The 17,826-nt window shown below is 42.3% G+C and overlaps 1 long non-coding RNA gene across 1 annotated transcript; it reads right to left on the reverse strand.

The window, feature by feature from the left end:
* Positions 1 to 11,022: 11,022 nt before the first annotated feature.
* Positions 11,023 to 11,997, reverse strand: LOC147262258 (uncharacterized). The gene is made up of 2 exons (XR_015112532.1): positions 11,845 to 11,997; positions 11,023 to 11,359 (listed from the first exon to the last, which is right to left on the reverse strand). It is a non-coding gene; the product is annotated as an uncharacterized LOC147262258 (long non-coding RNA).
* Positions 11,998 to 17,826: the final 5,829 nt, after the last annotated feature.

Below are 17,826 nucleotides of genomic sequence, written 5' to 3' on the forward strand. Positions count from 1 at the left end.
AAAAGTGAAAATAAATGTGATTGCCAACATGTATTAATGAGGTGTTTGATGGATTTTTTTTAAGAGAGCCTGAAACTTCTACCTACCACATCTTGTGACTTGCAATGTATTAAATGTTAGAAATCTGACAAATTTCTACCTCAAGCAGAGACTGGCCATGCGTGCAGAAGGAATTCCCTCTTTTAACAATACTGAAGCAAACACAAACAAACAAAAAAACTAAAGCCAACATCATGCAATCTGTTGTCATTGCCTGCAACACAAGCAGTCATTTTCAGGTTACAGCAATATGGCTAGGAATTGAGAGTACCTGAGTTTTGTAGTTGAGGTAGCTGAGGTTGCAGATAAGAAATCAGTCATGATCGAACAAATGCAATGAAATCAATAAGGAATCTACAGTGTTTAGGTGTTTTTATGCCACTAAAGGCCAACATTAATCACAAATGAACACTTTTCTGTCCTGAAACAGACTCCAGTTGCAGTTGTGCTTCAGTCCTCTGTCTGTAGGTGCTACGAAGCAGAACTCACTGAATTTATGGTTTGCCTCTCACAGATGTTACCTGTTACCTATCCACTTCGTGCCTTGTGGCACATAAGGCCTTCACAGAGCTCTTCCACTTCTCGCAATCTGCTGCTGCAGTCCTCGCCTCCGACCATGAGTTCCATCCTCCCTCTTTCCTTTCTTTCTCCACGGTACCCTCCAGGTGGTCTTTGGTCTTCCCTTTCTTCTTTTCCCCTCCAGTGCCCAGGTCATGGCTATGTTGCAATTGTTGTTATGGTCCTGCCGTAGTATGTGTCCAATCATCTTCCATCTTCGCAGCTTCATTTCTTCACTGAGTGGCTACATATCCACTCTCTCCAGCAGTTTTTCAGTGCTGATGTGATTTTGCCAGCATATTCTGAGTATTCTTCACAGGCATTTATTATGGAATACATCAACCGCCCTGTTATCTCCTCTGTTCATTTTCCAGGTTTCGCAGCCGTATAGCAATACTGGTACCACTCGTGTTTTGCACAGTTTTAGCTTTGTTCTTCTTGTGATGCTGTTGGAGCTCCAGGTTTTTCAGAGTCTGATAAATGCACCTCTCGCTTTTGACAGTCTATTCTTCAGGTCCTTCATGCCGCCTCCCTCTTTACAAACTGTGGTTCCCAAGTAGGTGAACTGGTGTACCTCTTCAATATCTTGTCCACTGATTTTGATTTGTTCCTGGTTTCTTGCATTGATCCTCATTGTTTTGGTCTTCTGTGTATTGATCCTGAGTCCTACTCGAGTCTAGGTCGTCAAGTTTTGACGTCAGCTTCCAGCGAATTCCATTCCCTCCCTCTTTAACTGTTCTTCGCATTGTCCAATCCATTACAATCAAGAATAAGAACCCAGACATATTGCATCCTTGTTTGACGCTGGTTTTAATGTCGAACCACTCGCATGTTTCTCCTTGATCTTCTACTGCACACTGGAAGCCTTCATAAAACATTTTAACCATTTTCACAATCTTCACTGGGATTCCGTATTTCTTCATTATCATCCACAGGCTTCCGTGATGGACGGAGTCAAAAGCCTTTTCGAAGTCCACAAAGTTGATGAATAGTGTTGCTTGCCACTCATTAACCTGTTCAATGATGTTTCGCAGTATGAATACTTTCTCTGTTGTTCCCCTACCTGTTCTGTAACCGGCTTGCTCCTTGCCTCACACGGAGCTGAGAGATAAACTAAAAGCTTGGAGATGCACTTCAGGAATACTCTATTAACTGATAACAGCTACTATCAGGGAAAAAAGTTAAGGACATCTAACAGTGATTAATTCAGTTTGTCCTCTGCCTGTTGAAGTTGCTCTGAATGTTTGAAAGTGGAGGTACATGCGCTCTCCGCTGGTCAGAGCAGAAAAATTGCTGCCGGCTGTCAAGATCTGTCTTATATCAATCACTTAAAATGCCACAATGCTTTATCTGCTTGGTGGATGCCAAGGCTCAATCAGTTCATTGAGAATCAAATAGATTAACACCAGACTGGACTAACACCATTTGTCAAGCTGCTCAGAGTGTCTTAACAATAAAACCCAATGTTGAAAGTTTCAGAGTCAATATTTTAGCATATATGCATCAGAGTCCAATTTTTATAATAATGTTAGATTCAGGATCTCTATTGTTTGGGGAACTCGTTTAGAGTGGAGGGATTGTCAGACTGAAGTAAGAAACAATCTATAAAGTATGATGCCAAGCTGTTTATAGCTGCAGCTTCAGGCATCTGAATTTTGTGTCTAATTTTGTTTTTTTAGAGTAATTACAAAAACATTGGCTTTTGGAAAACAAAATCCCTCAAGGCTTTTTTTGAGATATGTATGATGATCTTGACCTTTGACCACAAATCTTTTCAGTTTGAGTCCTTGTGAATGTTTGTGCTAAATTTGAAGAAATTTCACCTTGGCCTCCCTGAGATATTGCATGAATGAGAATGGGATGGAATACAACATACCTGAAAAATCAGAGGGACCTGGACCTTTGAACACCAAAATCGTCACAGCTCATCCTTGACTCCAATTGGACAGTTCACCTCCCACGGATATTTTGCCCTTATGAGAATGGGGTGTATGTACATACATAAAAAACATGTTGGAATCCAAGTCTTTCATATCACTGCTGGTTGATGCATCTCTATCTCTATCATAGCTATATACTGTGTACCCAATGGAGTCTGTATGCATCTATGTATGTATCATGTTTGTATATGACATCTCATTAGAGTTCTTCTGTTAGGGATAAATGATCATAGAGTTGTGAACGCAAGTTGTGTGAGATACATATGTACTTGGCACAGTTGGTCCTCTATTGCTGTGATTGATGGCCTCTGAAATCAGAGGGCGCGTGGAGACATCAGTCTTCTGACTCATGGGTGAGAAATAAATAGCGTATATACAGAAATACGCTGGTACCTGAAGTTTCCTGGAATCTCAGTCATGGAAGCGCCTACATCAGAGAATTTCCCCAAGGACAGTTACATCCTCTGAGGCTTAACAGTGCTGCTGATGCCTTCAAACTTCGGCCATTAGTCTTGTGACATGGTGTCAGAAAACTATGATTTAATTGCTTGTGACACAGAGGGAAGAGGCAACAAAAGCTTGTACTTAGACACTGGAGCTCATATTTACTTTTTTAATTATTGTTTTGTCTTTTTAAATTTGGCATAGCAGAGGATTAAGAAGCTGTCACTGTCTCATCGTCTCTGTAAATTTACCAACGAACTTAGAGAAGAGATGGAGAAAATAGAGCACTCGCTTGTTCATGTTGGGCTGGGAGGTAACTTAGGATATTGATTTGCGCCTAAACCAAAAGAGAGACCAACAACCTGAAATGTGTTATTTCTAGCTGTTTATTTAGAGCAGTCTAATAAATGGCTATATCGACAAGAGGTGATCCTGAAGTACTGGATCCTAAAGGTTTCAGTATTTATTCTTGGAAACACTCTTCTTTGACTACTTCAACCTCAACGTGATTGTTTTTCTCTGAATTTGTCTAATTTTAATCATTGGTGCTCCTGTTTCCATCAACTTCAAAAAAATACATGTAAGAAAACACATATTGTTATACATCAATTCATGGCTCCAGTGCCAAGCATGGGAACCACCTGTCAAAAATTTGTAGTATTTCATTACCAAACACAACAACTTGTGGCTGTGTTATTTTATTTTGTGAGTGTGTATGTGTATGTCATCAAAGCAAAAATGTGTTGTCACATACTACTATAGAAACTACTACAGAAGCGGTTTTGAACTCAGTTTTGTTTGTATACAGGTTTTACCACTGCAATAGCATCACGACTATGCAAAATATAGTCACAAATTTTTTACAGGTGTATAGCTGAGCTCAAGATGAAAGCTGAGTTTGAAAGTAAGTTTGGTCTAACCAGGTACTTAGGTGAAAAGAGAGTAAGAAAAAGAAGTATTTTGGTATAATCTATATTCTCATTATCCACTAATATTGCAGAATTTTTAGATGTGTTACCCGTCTGTGGTTGGGCCACCTTTAACACTTCACCCCGCTGTTTTATTATTCATTCCCCCTGTTAATCAGTTTTGCATGCATTTACTTTGTAGACAGATGATTCAGGAGATGATGCCATCAGCAATTTATATGATACAGAAATAATGACCTTTTCAAAAAGGTTTTTTTTTTAATTAGGATTACTCCGAGAGAGTGAGGGAATTTGCATGAACTGGCTTAGATTAGTTCTAAGAAAACTCCTATTGTATTAAAAAAAATGCTGACGAGGGATTTTTAATTTATTTACAAGCAGCACAAAAGTTAAATAGCTTTCCATCATCCCCAAAGAGATCTTTCACCGCACTTATACCCTTCTCTGCCCGTATTTTAAAACCACTGCCAGTCTTACCCAGAACAAAATAATTATGGCCTCAAATTGGGCCAAATGGGAAAGGGATGAGGTTTCTTCAGATTTTTTTAAAAAAATTCATGCCAAACACTAACTAACTACAGGATTAAATGTGATTTTTTTTAATTGTCAGTTTTGTCAGATTAAATGTAAGGAGGGAGTGGGAACTTTAAATAAAGATACCCTCAAAGCAGGGAATGTTTCTCCAATACAGTAAAACATTAATTGGATTAATTGGACAAAACCACAGCATATTGGGTCATTGCAACCCTCCCTGGTCAAAGGGCAAATGTAAAGAGAAAAGCAAATCTGGGGCATCTTTTATTCCATAAAAATCCACGAAACAGGAAGGAAAGAGCCTGGTGGAGGCAGCAGTGGGATCTTCTGAAACAAATATAGAAGCTCGGGAGAGTATTCATTTACAAATATATTTATTCAACCATTTAAGGAGACTAAAAGCCAAGACCACCATTTAACCAATCTAGGAATATCTGCTATGAGCCTGAAGTTTCAGTTCTCTTCCAGGTTTGGAACAATTTGGGTTCTTAAATAAGTAAATGTATCCACATTTCTAAGGTGTTTGGATGTTTTAGACCTCCTTCCCAGGTTCAAAAGTATTATGGAGGATTTTGAGCTATTACTTTTGTAACCAGATATTCTCCCAAATTCAATAATTAATTCCAAAAAGGACATAATTTCCCAAATTCAAAGGAAAATAATCATGTTGTCAGCATAAAGGGCTATTTGATGGTCTCATCCTGCAATTCTTATACCTACAGTCATCATATGTTCACAGCATTGGCCAGCTTCAATAGCTATGATAGTCAAATCAAGTCAATTTTATTTATATAGTGCCAAATCACAACAAAAGTTATTTCATGACACTTTACAGGTAGAGCAGGTCGAGTACCACACTCCAATGAATTTACACCCAACAATTCTCCATAAGCAAGCACATCCTGCAACAGTGGCGACGAAAACCTTCCTTTTAACAGGCAGGAACGTCGAGCAGAGACAAAGACAGATAATGGCGGAAACAGATATGCAGAAGGAAAGAGAGGGACAGGGAGAAAGATAGAGAGAGAAGGGAAGAGACTGATGGACAGACAGGGATGTGAGCAGGTGGTGCTGAGGGTGGCAGCTTGAGCCTGTTAAGGTCTGTAGCCTCCTCCAGCAGCACCCGGGACCTGGGGTGTGGGGAGCCCGAAGTCTCTGGAAAAGAAGATGAGTTAGTAACACAAATAAGTATGATTTATATATGACACATATAGGAGGACAGAGAGGAAAGAAAGGAGGAGGGAGAGAGAAGCCCAGTGCACCATGGGAGATCCCCAGGCAGTCTAAGCCGATAGCAGCATATCTAAGGGCCAGCCTAAGCAGCCCAACTATAAGCCTGATCAAATAGGAAGGTCTTAAGTCTGCTCTTCAAGGTAGAAAGGGTGTCTGCATCCCAGACAGAAACTGGGAGACGGTTCCACAGGAGGGGAGCATGATAGCTGAAGGCTCTGACTCCCATTCTACTTTTAGAAACTCTCGGAACCACAAGTAATCCTGCATCCTGGGAGCGAAGGGTTCTAGCTGGGTAAAAAGGGACTATGAGCGCTGTCAAATATGAAGGTGCCTGACTGTTGAGGACTTTGTATGTTAGACGGAGAATTTAGAATTCTATTGTGAATTTGAAGTGATTCCTTTTAATATGACCTAGAGGAAGCAGGTAGTGTGAAGAGGACTGGTCCAAGCACAGACCCTTGTGGAACACCGTAACTGACTGCAGTGGTTTCAAAGGGGTTATCATTAGTCAATACAAACTGAGATCGACCTAATAAATATGACCTAAACGAATTTAGTGCAGTTCCCTTAATGCCAATGACATGTTCTAGTCTCTGTAGAAGGATATGGTGGTCAATAGTATCAGAAGCTGCGCTAAGATCTAATAAGACCAGCACAGAGACCAGTCCCTCATCTGATGCTACTATGAGGTCATTGGTAACTTTGACTAGTGCTGTTTCTGTGCTATGATGAATCCTGAAACCTGACTGGAAATCCTCTAATGAGCTGTTGCTGTGGAGAAAGTCACAGAGTTGTTTAGCAACTGCTTTCTCCAGGATTTTGGTGAGAAAAGGAAGATTTGATATCGGTCTGTAGCTGGCCAAAACTTCTGGATCCAGGGTAGCGTTTTTGAGAAGGGGTTTAATTACTGCTAAAGGACTGTGGGACTTAACCAGATAACAGCGACACATTGATCATATCTAAGAGGGAGGTGCTAATGAGGGGTAGAGAGTCTTTAAGCAGCTTAGTTAGGATGAGTCTAGAAGACAGGTGGCTGGTTTAGAGGAGGAAATTATTGTACTTAGCTCATGAAGGCTAATGGGAGAAGAACTATCAAAATGTATGTCTGGTCCTCCAGCTGCCTCTAAGGTTTCTGAGGTTATAGGTGCCATGTTGTTGGCAGATGGCAGGAGGAGATGAATTTTCTCTCTAGTAAGGAGAATTCTGTCATTAAAGAAGTCCACGAAATCTTTGCTACCCAGGGAAACAAGAATACTTGGTTCAGTAGAAGTGTGGCTCTCTGTCAGTCTGGCTACAGTACTGAAGAGTAACCTGGGTTTTTTCTTCTGCTCCTCCATTAGTGCCGAATAGTAGGCTGCTCTAGTTTTACGAAGGGGTTTCTTATAACTTTTAAGGCTATCTTGCCAGATTATATGAGACTCCTCCAGTTTGGAGGAGCGCCATATTCTCCAAAGTTGTTCTTAAGATGCCTGCTGCACTGTCAATAAAATGATCAATTTTGGGGGGACTAAGGTTGACATCAGTGTCCTCTGTTACAATGGGACATGACACTGAATATGGCGCCAATGGAATTGCTTCCTTAAATCAAGCTATGGCCTGATCAGACAAACATCTGGAAACTAAAGTTTTCCTGAGTGGAGAGTAGTCGATATGTACAAATTCAAAAGTGATTAATTGATGGTCTGATAAAAGCACGTTCTGTGGAAATACAACTAGATGTTCAGCTTCAATTCCATATGTTAGGATGAGGTCGAAGGTGTGGTTGTGAGTCGGTTCATGAACAGACTGATGGAAACCAAGTGATTCTAGAAGAGATATAAATGCAGTACCCAGACTGTCGTTATCAACATCCACATGAATATTGAAGTCACCAACAATAATGACTTTATCTGATTTGAGAACTAAAATAGACATAAACTCTGAGAATTCAGAGTAAGGACCAGGAGGGCGGTACACAATAATAAATAAAAGTGGCTGTAGAGTTTTCCAGGCTGGATGAGACAAACTAAGAATCAGGCTTTCAAGTGAATTGAAACTTATTTTGGGTTTGAGATTTATTTCTAAACGTCTGTCAAAAATGGCAGCAACTCCACCTGCTCGGCCAGAGCCTCGAGGAATATGAGCGTTAATGTGACTGGGAGGAGTGGATTCATTTAGATTAACATACTCATCATCATGCAGCCAGGTTTCAGTGAGACACAGCAGGTCAATACAGTTTTCAGATGTCAATTAATTCACTAATTTAGTTTTTGGCATCAGAGGTCTGATATTCAATAGTCCACATCTAATTTTTATGTTCTTTTGAGTTAATTTAGTGGTTGTGTTAATTTTGATTGGGTTTTTTTTTCTGATTGACTCCTCTACAAGTAGAATTGAAGAGAATAAACTGAGGTGGTTGGGGGACAGACAGTCTCTATGGGGTTGTGGATGGGTAACTGCCCTAATGGACATGCAGAGAAGTGGCAGCTCTGCTTCCTGGCATGGAACTCTGGGTTGTCAGGGTTTTGGTTCCATTATAAATTGGGCCATATTTCTGGAAATGAGAGCAGCTCCGTCCAACGTGGGATAAATGGTCTCTCCTAATCAGACCAGGTCTCCCCCAGAAAGTTTTCCAATTGTCAATGAAGCCCACTTGGTTTGCTGGACACTACCTTGACAGCCAGCGGTTGAACGACGACATGCGGCTGAACATGTCATCGCTGGTACGATTAGGCAGGGGTCCAGAGAACACTACGGAGTCCGATATCCTCTTCGCAAATGTACACACCGACTCAATATTATTTTTTATGACCTCCAACTAACGTAGTTGTAACTGAACATGTGGCACACTGAGCAGGCAAGAGGAGAAGGAGAAGCCATTGCTAGCTTACGAGTGGAAAGTTTGCAGGAACGAAAGACCGTCACTACAAGACAGATGGTCTTTAAACTTCGGCCAAATAAAGCAAATAGATATGTAGTTTTGTCAGGTAATTAGTCCACAAAAAAGGAATTAGCAGGGATGATCACACTGTAGCTGCACGGTGGTGCAGTGGTTAGCACTGTGGCCTCACAGCAAGAAGGTTCCGGGTTTGAGTCCCGGCTCGGGCGCGGGATCTTTCTGTGTGGAGTTTGCATGTTCTCCCCGTGCCTGCGTGGGTTCTCTCTGGTACTCCGGCTTCCTCCCACCGTCCAAAGACATGCAATTTGGGCACTAGGCTGATTGGATTCTCTAAATTGACCGTAGGTATGAATGTGAATGTAAATGGTTGTTCGTCTCTGTATGTTGGCCCTGTGATGGACTGGCGACCTGTCCAGGGTGAACCCCGCCTCTCGCCCATAGACGCTGGGATAGGCTCCAGCCCAGTGACCCTTACTGGTAAGGAATAAGCGGAAGACGACGATGGATGGATGATCACACTGTAGCTAGCGCAACGAAGCAAAGCACTACGATCAGCAACGCACAAACAGGAAGTGAGGTCACGCGCTTACCGCAATGCAGAGGAGGAGCAGGAAGTACTACATTTAGGTGTTTGGCCCTCACATGCAGGTGTTAAGGTTCAATTTGATATTAATAATTATATTAATAATTATAAACAAAAAAGAAGACGGGAGGCAAACTTGTTTACAGCCTCTCTCTATCTGTATTGGCCTTGATATTATGGTGATGTTCCCACCATAGGGATTATTGAACATAAGTTTAATACAATTGCAAAAGCCCTCCCCCAGACCAACCTGACCAAGAAGCTCATAGAAGTATTCTACCCAACCAAAACCAGGACCAGGTGAAGGCAGACCTGAATATATTTCCAGTCACCCCAGAGGGGCTTGATCGAAAAAGTTTTGGAACCATTGTCTCAAAGATAACATTATTTCTTTTTGACATCAAAGAAATAATATGGTGTGTATTTATTTACTGGTTGTTTATTAACAAAAATAACAGAAAAGTCCTTGTTCTTTTACTGTATGCACATATTCCTTTATGATGCTTAAATAATAGATCCGGTATGTACCAAAAGCAGTACTGTCATTAATAATATGATGGTATTTCATCAGCTGGTGGTTAATAAAAGCCAATAGCACATTTAGCAATCTAAAACTAAAGGTCTCATTTTTTTAAAATTAAGGTCACGATGATATCAAATTTATATGTGCTGACACCCAAGAGGTACATTTATAAATTACTTGCTTGAAAAACTCAGGGGGTGGAGGTTGATGAATTCTGACTTTTTGAAAAATAAACAAAAACAAATCTGTCTGTGTTAATTATATTCTTCTCACTGCGGAATATACCTAAAAAATGCAGAATTTTAGGCAAAACCTGGACCAAACATGGGCCTTAAAAACCCAAAACATCAAAAATAAAATAAAGTAATAAAAATCAGTACACATGAATCATACTCACTGACAAACTGAAACTGATATGTTGTGTTTACTTTATCAAATTGCAGTTCAGCCTTGCAATGTAAGTACATATTGGACATACATATACTTCCAATTACCCACAGAGATCAATATGGACATTATGTACACTGTTCCAAACCCTACACATGTGGATTTAAAAAATGTTGATTTTGATCTGTTTTGATGGAGGATTGGAAGATAGATGGATTTAATGGGTTGGAAGTCTTGCCAAAGGATGTGTTCTGGTTCGGCTTTTTACTGTCCCCTGCTGTGATTTTCCTTGTTGGGAATCCAGCCTGGCAAGGTCACTGCATATCTCATCACATGGAAGCAGCAGACCCAACACATGTATCATTTGCAAATTAAATTGGTAGCTGTGAGGATTGTATATGACATACTGAACAGGGGAGGAGTTTATCAGCATGGGTGTTCTCATGTTATCTCCCATGTTTTCCTCTTTTAAGAATGTTTCATATGAAACTAAGCAGGGAAAAGGTTTCTTCTCAGTATGTGCTCTCATGTGGTTTCTCATGGTTTCCTCTTCAAAGAATCTTTCATCACAAGTTGAGCAGGAGAAAGGTTTCTCCCTTGTGTGCATTCTCAAGTGTTCCCTCATTGTTACCCTCAGTGAGAATCTTTCATGACAAACTGGGCAGGAGTAAGGTTTCTCCCCAGTATGTATTCTCATGTGTCTTTTCAAAGTTAGCTTTAGATAGAAACTTTCATCACAAACTGAGCAGGGGTAAGGTTTCCTACCAGTGTGTGTGCTCATGTGCCTATCCAAATTGCCTTTGCGATGAAAATGTTTACCACATGTCGAACAGCTTATGAGATGTCCATCAACACTGACTTCAGGACCAGGTTCAGAAGAACCTTTAAGGTTGTTGGCACTGCAATGAGCTGATCCCTCTCCCGCAGTAGCTTTCCTTTGCAAATTCAAACTTGAGAAAAATTGCTTCTCAAAATCAGAGTGGGTAATGTTACTGGGTCTGAGCCATTCGCCACCAATATATTCAGTCTCAGTTTCTTTGCATGGCAGTTCAGCTATATTTTGGGTTGAGTGGCTTGTTATAGGCTCTTCCTCTGTTCTCCTCATTTTGATGCTGATGTCTCTTTGAGGACTGAGCTTTCTCTTCATCTTCAGTCAGTGATAGGAGTGAATGGGACTTGTTTATCAGTGTACTTCAGCCCTTGAAGCTGCTCTCTCTTCTTTCTTGTCAAGAGTTCCTCCTGTTCCTCTTTGATGGTCAACTGCTGCCCAAGGAAAATCTACTATTCACTCAGCAGTAGCACCTAAAATGGCTGCAGGACATACAAACAGAGGCATTATGTAATGTCATCATATGATTCAGGCTCAACAATAAGCAAGCATGAAACAAGATATCATACTGGACCTTGAGGTCAATGTCAGCTGGGATGTGCTCCAGCACCATCCCCCCCCTTAATGGATAAGCGGTATAGAAAACAGATGGATGGATGGATGGATGGACAGAGAATGTCACAGCGTTCAGATTCAGGGAGCTTTTTTATTGTAAGTTAATTGGTTATTCCATTGCAAAATTAAGTTAGGATAACTAGGAAGAGGTCTAGCGTCAACCTCAGGGGATTCAACTACAAAAAGTAGTCTATGAACTTTAAAAACTGTTTGACAGCAGTTCTTAAACACAGGCCTGTTAAACTACAATGTGAGTAACAAGTTTTTTTTCATTGACAGATCTGATTACCTCAGTGCACTTAAATTATAGTACACTAAAGTCAAAATTGAATTTGAAACTGTTAATACCAACCTGATTATTGTGGAGGGGGTGACTCAAAAAAGGCGAGGAACAACAGGTGTAGTATTGGACTTGCGTTCCCTGACCTTTCCTCCTTCAGAAAACTCCCAATGGCCAACTCTCAGTTTAAGTTTAATCAGTTTGTCTCTTCCTGCCAAGCCTTGAATCAACTGCTGTAACATATTTTTCCTTTGACCTGTTCTTATATACCCCAGCAGGTGCCTGATCCATGGTTGATATCGCATCAGAATTCTTAGATGAAACAATTTCTTTTTTCCTTGACTGTGAGATCAAATTCAACATTCTAAATACAGAATTTTGGCTAATCCAGAATGTTGACCAGTAAAATTCCTTTTGAGCTAAGGCCCAAGGGACATTTAGCCACCTCACATGAGCCATTTAAGGCAACTTCATTGTTCTGGAGGTCCTGATCTTGACGTGGTCTCATACCTAAGAGTGGCCCCTGGTATATCATGTATACCAGAGGCCACATGTACTGTACAAAAACATGCATGGATTTCATACTGAAACACTGCATACATTTTAAAATGGTGTAAGCATAAAAAAGTTCAGATGTATTCAACTGTGCATGAACCGAGGCACATTTCCTTTATGCATTGCATATGCATAAAATTGTAATTTTATGACTGTGAATAAATCCAAAGTTTTTGAAAAACATCTCTTTGCATGTGACACCCAGTACTATGTTTTTGCATCATGTAATTAATTTGTGTGTAATTTTCTTGGAATTTTTTGGGAGAAAAACTTTTTCAGTTAATGTAGAGCCTTATAATTGGATGCTATAAATTGACCGTAGGTATGACTGTGAGTGTGAATGGTTGTCTGTCTCTATGTGTTGGCCCTGCGATGGACTGGCGACTGGGTGTACCCCGCCTCTCGCCCGTGGCCGCTGGGATAGGCTCCAGCCTCCCCGCGACCCATAACAGGAATAAACGGAAGAAAATGGATGGGTAGAGCCTTATTTTATTAATTTAACAAACAATTGTATTGCAAGTATGTCCCTCCTACCACAAGGGGGCATCAAGTCCCCGTTGAGACAGGTCATCCTCAGTATAAAGGCAGTGCTGAAAGGAAAAACATCACTTGTTGCCATCTCATCATGTATCTGTCCTTTGCAGGTGAATACCGAGTAAAAATGGACAAATGACTGCAAAGACATTTATTTATGTTGTAAGTTGTAGTTGTAAGTGTCATTTTATGCTCTGATCATCAGGATTTTGCTTTTGTTTATTTTGAAGGTCAGAGAATGTCATTAGCATACAGCCTACATGACAATGTGAGATAGCACAAATGCTACATATGCTGTGTGTGGTTAAGTGAGCGTCATCATAGCTGTGCACCAGATCCCATACTTCCATTAGTATACCTAAAAAAAAGTACATTTCCATGTAGTACACTTATTCACTAGTGCACTCATCTTGTACAGAGCGGTGTTGACTCAAATTGTGTTCTTCTGTTGTGCAATTACTGGAGGAAGCAGCCTTTTCTTCACCTTTTTTTCCTTCTTCTACTTGTTTTTCAATAGTGAATTGCAAACAGACATTTGGCAACTATCACTGAATTTTGAAGGCTCACTATCAAATTAATTTAACTTGAATTTTACATTATATTTTGCTCAAAGAAAATGACTTTATTTTTAGGGCATTTACACCATATTGAAGGAAATAATTTTATCAAATGAGGTATATTTTCTTTCCCCAGCCCACAAACCTGAGGAAATACAGCCTTCCATCATCGTCTTCCGCTTATTCCTCACTATTAAGGGTCGCGGGGGGGGGGGGGGGGGGGGGGCTGGAGCCTATCCCAGCATCTACGGCCGAGAGGCGGGGTTCACCCTGGACAGGTTGCCAGTCCATCACAGGGCCAACATGCAGAGACGAACAACCATTCACACTCACATTCATACCTACGGTCAATTTAGAGAATCCAATCAGCCTAGTCCCCAAATTGCATGTCTTTGGACTGGGAGGAAGCCGGAGTACCCAGAGAAAACCCACACAGGCACAGGGAGAACATGCAAACTCCACACAGAATGATCCCACGCCTGAGCCGGGACTTGAACCAGAAACCTTCTTGATGTGAGGCCACAGTGCTAACCACTGCACCACCGTGCAGCCGGAAATACTGCTCGTTTAATGATACAGTGCCACTTTGGCACTGCATTTTGATGGTGAAAGTGGCCTTAGGCCAGGTGTAGTCTCTTGAGGTCATCTTTCACTGTTCTGATGTTCATATGTGGCACAACCTATGACCATGTCTGGGGACCTATAACTGAGACACTAGTTTTACTCTTTTGGTTTGTCAGTGGTACTTCCTATTGCATTGTGGCCAGGGCTTTTGATATGCCCTGAACCACTATGCACTGTGGACGACACAAGGAGGAAGGTCCTTTTTCTCTAACCCCAGATGGTCTGCCTCCCATCTGAGGAGGATCTGCCTCTGCTGGGGCGCAGGCTTTGCTGGTTTTGACCCATCAAGAGCCTTAAATAAGGTTGTCGGCAGCACTGATGGCTGCCATGTCTGCAACACAGTCCTACACAATATCTGCCTCAACAATGGGGTACTTGAGCCTGAGGATGTTGATTTGGAGGGTGAAGCAGGTGATCAGCCTGGACCAGCAGGTGCCATCTGTGGAGCAGGAGAGAGAAGAAAGATGACAAACCAGATCATGGTTATGTTTAATTGTATAATGTAGTGTAAATATTGCATATGCTGTAATTAATCCAATATATAATGCACTTCTAGTAATTCTAAATTTCTGTAAATGGTCTGAAAAGTTATTGAATGAACAGAAACAAACTTTAAAACAAAGAACTAGGAACAGAAGTTATTTTTATTAAAATTTTCTAATATGGACAAGAAGCACTCCTCCCTGGCAGTATTATCCCTGTCTTTCCTATCTGGCAGCAGCATCTTTTTCTCTCTCTTCTCACCCATTTTATTAATCTCTCTGAAAAACCGCATGTCCCTCTCGTTGCCTCCTTTCCTTTTTTTTCCCCAATGTTCACCGGTTTTGGGGCATTTCAGATCCTGTGGAATAAGGACAACAATACATACAGGACAACAAGAAAAACAGACTTCTTCCAACAGAACTCCTCCTTAGGCTTTTCAAAGATTCCCCTATTTCTTTGTTAAAGGTGCACTACGTGTTGTTGCATGGTACAACATAGAGGCTCTGCCTATTTTCTCCTCAGTTTGATGCTGATAGCTTTTTGAGGACTAAGCTTTCTCTTCGTCACGTTAAAGGGAATACAGGGAAAAGGAAGCTGGGGGGGGGGGGTTAATTTGCATTGTGCCATTTACAGTATATGTGTTGCAATTTTTTTTTCCTTGTGATGAGCATTCTTGGATTGCTATTAAATATGGGTAGGATCAATGTAAATGATTATGATTAATGAATGATTGATTGTCACAACAATTTAATAAAGGTAGGTGGCTATGGGGGTTGGGTGGGGTGATGGTGTTAACAACACTAATTTCTCGTGGGAATGGGCATAGAACACAAGAAATTAGTGTCTTATTATTGAATTTCATTCAATTACAATAACGAGGAAATATCCTTGTTTTAGGCATGTTTATCTCCAAATTCACACTCCACACTCATTAATACATTTTTAATTTTATGTGTGTGCCTGCATTTGACTCGTTTCCTTGATATTAGTGTATTTGATAAATATCAGTGTGCCCTTATGTGAAAATATATTGCAACACAAATCTTGCGCAATCATTTTTTTAATTAACCATAGCGCAGAAAAACTAGAAACAAATGGAGGCTAAATTCACTCTAAGATTCACATCTCATGCATACATCTGCCAGAGAGAATTTCATCTTTTCTATTGGCAGTATTTTAACCGAACACTGAAAGTGTGTGAGTGGTTTTCTGGTAATTTTTATTTAGAGGGGATTTGCTTCAGTCCATTACCCCGACCTTCACTCCCCTATGTTATGATGCTTTGTGGTTTCTAAATGGTGCACCAGCTCAGAGACAAGCTCATCTTTTTAGGTAATATTTTCTCAGATATTACAAGTATGACCTTTCAGTTTTTTTTGGTGGCTCTTTCCATTTGCACTGAGCAGTTGTAGTGAAGGCTGTCACGATCCCTGTCTAGTGTTTCCGGTTTTATTTTGTAGTCATGTCCTGTCTTCCTGACCTCCCTCCTGTGATTACCTCATGTGTCTCACCTGGGTGATTGCACCACCTGTGTCTTGTTTCCCCTCTTGTATTTAACCTGTGTGTCTCCTTAGTTCCTTGTTGGGTCATTTGTCGTTTTTCGCTGTCACGGTAGTTGTCGTCCTCGTTGCACAGTTATAGTTTTGTCTCGTCACGTCAAGCCGTCGGCCTCACGCCACGCTTCAAGCCTCCAGCTTTCCTAATAAACCTCTTTTTGCACCATCCCTACTGTCTGCACTTGGGTCTCATCATCCCACAAACCCCGTACGCGACAGAAGGCCAACCACCAAAAGAGACCCAGCGGACTAACTCCCCTCCACGTATTATGACTCTCTTGGAATACTTCGCCTACAAGGCTAGATTGACTCTGCAGAGGGAGTCACATAAAGAGGAGGACTTCAGGGGCACCCGGCTGGCCTTCGGGGGTCCTCGCTCGGTGCAGCGAGCCCGCAGGTTGACTCGGCCCCCATTCGGGAGGCCCAGGAGCTCCCGGCCCCACGGAGATGAAAAGGCTGGCCGCCCTCGTGCTCCGAGGCAGCCAGATCCAGCCCTCATCCCAAGCCCAGCAGCTGCTACACCTTCACCGCTGCCACGGGTCCTGGCAGGCATCACCCCTGTTCCGGCGCCGAGGATCCTGGCTGGCTCAACTCCTGTTCCGCCACCGAGGGTCCTGGCAGGCATCACCCCTGTTCCGACGCCGAGGATCCTGGCTGGCTCAACTCCTGCTCCGCTGAGGGTCCTGGCGGGCGCCACTCCTGTCACGGCGCCGAGGGTTCTGGCGGGCTCCATCCCCATCGCAGCGACTGCTGCACCTTTTCCGCCACCGAGGGTCCTGGCGGGCGCCACCCCTGTCACGGCACCGAGGGTCCTGGCTGGCTGACTCGCCGTGGTCTGCGCGGCCTCCGGGCCGCCCCCCTGAATCTCTGTGGTCTGCGCGGCCTCCGGGCTGCCCCCCTGACACTGTATGGTTGTTCTCTCCACGGGTGTGGTGACTGAGTGGTTTTGTTCGTTTTTTTTTTTTTTTTCTCCATAGATGTGTTGTCCCTTCCCGCCTCCTGGCCACCCTCCACCCACCCTGGTATTTGTTTTTGGGCTGTCTGGGAGCCAGCCCTTAGGAGGGGGGGTTCTGTCACAATCCCTGTCTAGTGTTTCCGGTTTTATTTTGTAGTCATGTCCTGTCTTCCTGACCTCCCTCCTGTGATTACCTCATGTGTCTCACCTGGGTGATTGCACCACCTGTGTCTTGTTTCCCCTCTTGTATTTAACCTGTGTCTCCTTAGTTCCTTGTTGGGTCATTTGTCGTTTTTCGCTGTCACGGTAGTTGTCGTCCTTGTTTCACAGTTATAGTTTTGTCTCGTCATGTCAAGCCTCCGGCCTCACGCCCCGCCTCAAGCCTCCGGCCTCACGCCCCGCCTCAGGCCTCCAGCTTTCCTAATAAACCTCTTTTTGCACCATCCCTACTGTCTGCACTTGGGTCTCATCATCCCACAAACCCCGTACGCGACAGAAGGCATATTAACCATATAATAGCAAATTGCACCCTTAAAAGTTTCTAATCATAGCTTCTTTTAGACCACCAACTTCTCAAATGTGATGGCATTGTCACACGTCTTATTCTTTTATGTTATCATCAACATCCATCCATTTTCTACCACTTAACCTGCTAAGGGTCGTGGGGGGGCTGGAGCCTATCCCAGCAGCCTTCGGGCGAGAGGCGGGACCCTGGACGGGGCACCAGGCCAATACATATAGACAGAACCATTCACACTCACAGCCACATCTATGGTCAATTTCAGAGTAT

Source organism: Aulostomus chinensis, chromosome 4 (assembly GCF_037954235.1).
Source record: "Aulostomus chinensis isolate RoL2024-O1b breed Wild chromosome 4, RoL_Achi_v1.0, whole genome shotgun sequence".
Lineage (NCBI taxonomy): Eukaryota > Metazoa > Chordata > Actinopteri > Syngnathiformes > Aulostomidae > Aulostomus > Aulostomus chinensis.